This window comes from Salvelinus fontinalis, chromosome 18 (genome assembly GCF_029448725.1).
Source record: "Salvelinus fontinalis isolate EN_2023a chromosome 18, ASM2944872v1, whole genome shotgun sequence".
Taxonomy (NCBI): Eukaryota; Metazoa; Chordata; class Actinopteri; order Salmoniformes; family Salmonidae; genus Salvelinus; species Salvelinus fontinalis.
Genome location: NC_074682.1, coordinates 11333962 through 11340282, shown reverse-complemented (window position 1 = coordinate 11340282; position 6321 = coordinate 11333962).

Here is a 6321-nt window from a genome sequence, read left to right as displayed (position 1 = left end):
CTCACTGTAGAATGTTTCCATCTATCAGTGATAGAGAATCTAAACAGTGTGATGAACCCATCAAAGTTGAAGAGATTAGTCTATCAAACATCTAAAGAACAATAAATCCCAAGGTGTTGATGGAATTACGTCAGAATTTTACAAATTATTTTCTGAACAGTAGCTCCCTTCCTACTTGAAGTTTTTTTTAGAGAGTATTAAAAACAATGTTCTCCCTCCTACAATGAATCGGGGGTTAATAACACTGATACCTAAGCCTAAAAAATAAGTGCTGCTCATCGATAACTGGCGTCCAATTTGTCTTCTTAATAATTACTATAAGATATTAGCCTTACTACTTGCAAAAATAATTAAAGAATTCCTGGATGCAATCACTTAAAAAAATGTATTTTTATTTTTATTTCATCTTTATTTTGAGCTTTTGTTGTCCAAGATGGCGTAGCAGTCCAGACGTGTTTTGTTCGTCCTCTCGTGTACTTTTGTATTTTTTCGTCCTTTTTTGTATATATTTCAATTTTATTTTCAATCTCTTTTCCATTTTAATTCAATTATACCTTCCGGTAACCTGCCTCACCCAATGTGATACGGAACCGCTATTATTTTTTCTTTTTAGACCTTATATCCAGAACCACCTAGTCATCAGAAGCTAACTTGCTAATTAGCTACAAGCTATTTGGTCATTGTTAGCCACTACTAGCGGCCTTTACGTCTGAGGCACCCTCGTTTGTCGACTTCTGTGATCGAAAAGCCTTGGTTTCATGCATGTTGTCACTCCCTGACCTTAGTTATATATGTTTTCTGTATTATTTTGGTCAGGTCAGGGTGTGACGTGGGTGGGTATGCGTATTTTGTGTTGTCTAGGGTTTTTTGTAGATCTATGTTTTTTTTGTAAGTCTAGGTTATTGTAGGTCTGTGGCCTAAATTGGTTCCCAATCAGAGGCAGCTGTTTATTGTTGTCTCTGATTGGGGATCCTATTTAGGTTGCCATTTTCCATTTAGGTTTTGTAGGTTATTGTCTATGTGTAGTTGCATGTCAGCACTCGTTTGATTAGCTTCACGATCGTTTTGTTATTTTGTTAGTTTGTTTAAGTGTTCTTCGTTAATAAAGGAAGAATGTATTCAAATCACGCTGCGCCTTGGTCTCCTCACTACGACGAACATGTTAACATCAGAAGCCTCCTCCCTAAGTTTGTTTCACTCAATGCTTTAGCACACTCCGCCAACCCTGATGTCCTTGCCGTGTCTGAATCCTGGCTTAGGAAGGCCACCAAAAATTACAGCATTTTCCGTCAAGATAGAACTGCCAAAGGGGGAGAAGTTGAAATCTACTGCAGAGATAGCTTGCAAAGTTCTGTCATAATTTCCAGGTCTATACCCAAACAGTTCGAACTTCTAATTTTAAAAATGAATCTCTCCAGAAATAAGTCTCTCACTGTTGCCGCCTTCTATCGACCCCCCTCCGCTCCCAGCTGTGCCCTGGACACCATATGTGAATTGATCTCCCCCATCTAGGTTCAGAGTTCGTTCTGTTAGGTGACCTAAACTGGGATATGCTTAACACCCCGGCAGTTCTACAATCTAAGCTAGATGCACTCAATCTCACACAAATCATCAATGAACCCACTAGGTACAAACCTAAATCTGTAAACATGGGCACCCTCATAGACATTATCCTAACCAACTTGCCCTCCAAATACACCTCTGCTGTTTTCAATCAGGATCTCAGCGATCACTGCCTCATTGCCTGTATCCCCTATGGGTCCGCGATCAAACGACCACCCCTCATCACTGTCAAACGCTCCCTAAAACACTTCTGCGAGCAGGCCTTTCTAATCGACCTGGCCCGGGTATCCTGGAAAGATATTGACCTCATCCCGTCAGTCGAGGATGCCTGGTCGTGCTTTAAAAGTAATTTCCTCACCATCTTAGATAAGCGTGCCCCTTTAAAAAAATGCAGAACTAAGAACAGATATAGCCCTTGGTTTACTCCAGGCCTGACTGCCCTTGACCAGCACAAAAACATCCTGTGGCGGACTGCACTAGCATCGAATAGTCCCCGCGATATGCAACTGTTCAGGGAAGTCAGGAACCAATACACGCAGTCAGTCAGGAAAGCAAAGGTTAGCTTTTTCAAGCAGAAATTTGCATCCTGTAAATCTAACTCCAAAAAGTTTTGGGACACTGTAATGTCCATGGAGAACAAGAGCACCTCCTCCCAGCTGCCCACTGCACTGAGGCTAGGTAACATGGTCACCACCGATAAATCCATGATAATCAAACATTTCAATAAGCATTTCTCTACGGCTGGCACCATGCCTTCCTCCTGGCTACTCCAACCCCGGGAAACACCCCCCCCCCCCCCCCCCGCCCCCCGCAGCTACTCGCCCAAGCCTCCCCAGCTTCTCCTTCACCCAAATCCAGATAGCAGATGTTCTGAAAGAGCTGCAAAACCTGGACCCGTACAGATCAGCTGGGCTAGACAGTATGGACCCTCTCTTTCTAAAACTATCCTCCGCCATTGTTGCAACCCCTATTACCAGCCTGTTCAACCTCTCTTTCGTATCGTCCGAGATCCCTAAAGATTGGAAAGCTGCCGCGGTCATCCCCCTCTTCGAAGGGGGTGACACCCTAGACCCAAACTGTTACAGACCTATATCCATCCTGCCCTGCCTATCTAAAATCTTCGAAAGCCAAGTTAACTTCTCTGCGCTACGGATCCCTTTAGCGGGATCATTTTCCTAAACCAGGGCGCAAAATATTATTAAAAAATATTTATAATTATGCAATCACAAGTGAAATATATCAAAACACAGCTTAGCTTGTTGTTAATCCACCTATCGTGTCAGATTTTGAAAATATGCTTTGCAGCGAAAGCAATCCAAGCTTTTGTGAGTGTATCAATCAATGCTAGAACAGCTAGCCCAAACATAGCATGGTCACGAAAGTCAGAAAAGCAATAAAATTAATCGCTTACCTTTGATAATCTTCGGATGTTTGCACTCACGAGACTCCCAGTTACACAATAAATGTTATTTTTGTTCGATAACTATTACTTTTATAACAAAAAAACGCCATTTGGGTTGCGCGTTATGTTCAGAAAACCAAAGCCTCGTTCCGTTCAACAAAAATTCCAAAAAGTATCCGCAATGTAGGCCAGTTGAGAACAAGTTTTCATTTACAACTGCGACCTGGCCAAGATAAAGCAAAGCAGTGCGACAAAAACAACAACACAGAGTTACACATGGGATTGTCACGACTTCCTCCGGTCTTCTAGCCATCTTCCCACACACCTGGTTTCAATTCCAACAATTATATGTTGTGTATTTAACCCTCTGTTCCCCCCATGTCCTTGTCCGGTATTGTTTATTGTAAGTGCTTGTGCACGTTAGTTCTGGTGTGTGTCGGGTTATGTACCCATTTATTGATTGTTCTGTTTTCCGGTGGTTTTTAGTATTGAACTGCGCTGTTGGAAACACAGTTTTTGCTCTCCTGCGTCTGACTTCTCTGCCGCCAGTATGCACCCCTTACAGGCATTCAAAAACATACAGTCAATAACACAATAGAAAAATATATATACAGTGTGTGCAAATGTAGTAAGATTAGGGAGGTAAGGCAATAAATAGGCCATAGTCGTGAAATAATTACAATTTAGCATTAACTCTGGAGTGATAGATGTGCAGATGATGATGTACAAGTAGAGATTCTGGGGTGCAAAAGAGCGAAAAAATAACAATATGGGGATGAGGTAGTTTAGTGGGCTATTTACAGATGGGCTGTGATCGGTAAGCTGCTCTGACAGCTGATGCTTATAGATAGTGAGGGAGATATGTCTCCAGCTTTAGTGACTTTTGCAGTTTGTTCCAGTCATTGGCAGCAGAGAACTGGAAGGAAAGGCGGCCAAAATAGGTGTTGGCTTTGGGGATGACCAGTGAAATATACCTGCTGGAGCGTGTGCTACGGGTGGGTGTTGCTATGGTGACCAGTGAGCTGAGATAAGACGGGGATTTACTTAGGAAAGACTTATAGATGACCTGGAGCCAGTGGGTTTGGCGACGGATATGTAGCAAGGGCCAGCCAATGAGAGCATACAGGTCGCAGTGGTGGGTAGTATATGGGGCTTCGGTGACAAATCGGATGGCACTGTGATAGACTACATCCAATTTGCTGAGTAGAGTGTTAGAGGCTATTTTGTAAATGACATCGCCGAAGTCAAGGATCAGTAGGATAGTCAGTTTTACGAGGGTATGTTTGGCAGCATGAGTGAAGGAGGCTTTGTTGTGAAATAGGAAGCCGGTTCTAGATTTAATTTTAGAATGGAGATGCTTAATGTGAGTCTGGAAGGAGAGTTTACAGTCTAACCAGACACCTAGGTATTTGTACTTGTACACATATTCTAAGTCAGAACCATCCAGAGTAGTGATGCTAGTCAGGCGGGCGGGTGCGGGCAGCGATTGGTTGAAGAGCTGTTGATGAACTGTTGATTAAACACAGTTTGGCTTTATGTGGAACAAACATATTTCTAACAATATCAGACTAGTATTAGACATACTTGACTACTCAGACCTAATAACCGAGGAGAGCGTAATTTTATTTTTTGATTTTTATAAAGCATTTGAAACAGTTTAGCATCAGTTCCTCTTCCACCCCCTTGAGAAATTTGGCTTTGGGGATTTTTTTCTGTACGGCTATTAATTAAGACTCTCTATACAAATGGTAACAAGTCTATCAAACTGAAACATGGCACCTCACCTACATTTGAGTTAAAGAGAGGAATTAGGCAAGGTCGTCCTATCTCTCCGTATCTGTTTTTATTAATCACCCAACTTCTTACAAATTATTTAAATAATTGTCTTGTACAAGGTATTTCCATAGTTGGTAAAGAAATTATTATAAGCCAGCTGGCTGACAATACTACACTTTTTCTGAAAGACGTTAACCAAAGTCCCATATCAATCAATGTGATACAATCCTTTTCCAAAGCATCTGGTCTATATCTTAACATGAATAAATGTGAACTCATGGCTGTCAAATATTGTGTGACACCTTCATATTATGGTATTCCAGTGAAAGAAGGACTTAACATATTTAGGTATAACCATTACTAAGGATCAGAAGTCTAGAGGCTTATTCAATTAACCCTCTTATTAAAAAACCCCAGAAGAAGCTAAATCAATGGCTACAGAGGGACTTATCTTTAAAAGGAAGAGTCCTAATGTAACTAAGGCTAAATGTATCTCTTGACTAATATGTGTTGCTCAATCTTTTAGTTTTGACGGTAAAATATGCAAGCAGATAGACCAGATGCTTTTCAACTTTCTGTTGAGAAACCGTACCCATTACATTAGGAAAACTGTTGTAATTGTCACGCCCTGATCTGTTTCACCTGTCCTTGAGATTGTCTTCACCTCCCTCCAGGTGTCGCCCATCTTCCCCATTATCCCCTGTGTATTTATACCTGTGTTCTCTGTTTGTTGCAAGTTCGTCTTATTTGTCAAGTCAATCAGCGTTTTGTCTCAGCTCCTGCTTTTCCCTAGTCTCTCTTTTTCTCGCCCCCCCCTGGTTTTGACCCTTGCCTGTCCCGACTCTGAGCCCGCCTGCCTGACCACTCTGCTTGCCCCTGTGCCTGCCTTCCGTCCTGTTACTTTGTCCCTACTCTGGATTACCAACCTCTGCCTGACCTGACCCTGAGCCTGCTTGCCGTCCTGTACCTTTGCTCCACCACTCTGGATTATTGACCCCTGCCTGCCTTGACCTGTCATTTGCCTGCCCATGATGCTTTAAAAAACATTTTACTTCAACACAGTCTGCATTTGGGTCTTACCTGAAACGTTATAGTAATGAACACTTATGAGTATGGTGGGCTGAATTTTCTGGACTTTACTACCTTAAATAATACTTTTATGATCAATTTGATAAAACAATTCCTAAGAAGACCCACTTCTATGTGGAATTTTATTCCTCATCATGTCTGCTCTACTTTTGGTGGCCTTTACTGCATGTTGGTTTGCAATTATAATATTGACAAAGTTCCAGTGAAACTCTGCTTTTCATCGGCAGGTTTTCTTGTCATGGTTCTTAATTTATAAGCATAATTTTTCTCCACACAGATATTATATATGGAATAATCGGGATATATTGTATAAGAATACTTTTTTGTTTTTAGAATATTGGTTCCGAAATAATATCCTTTTGGGGAGCCAACTTGTAAATGCAGAAGGTTTTTTACTTAGTTATGAGGAATCATTATCACTTTACAAGATCCCTGTAACACCTAAAGATTTTGCAATTGTTTTAGATGCCATTCCCTCAGGTGTTGCTTTA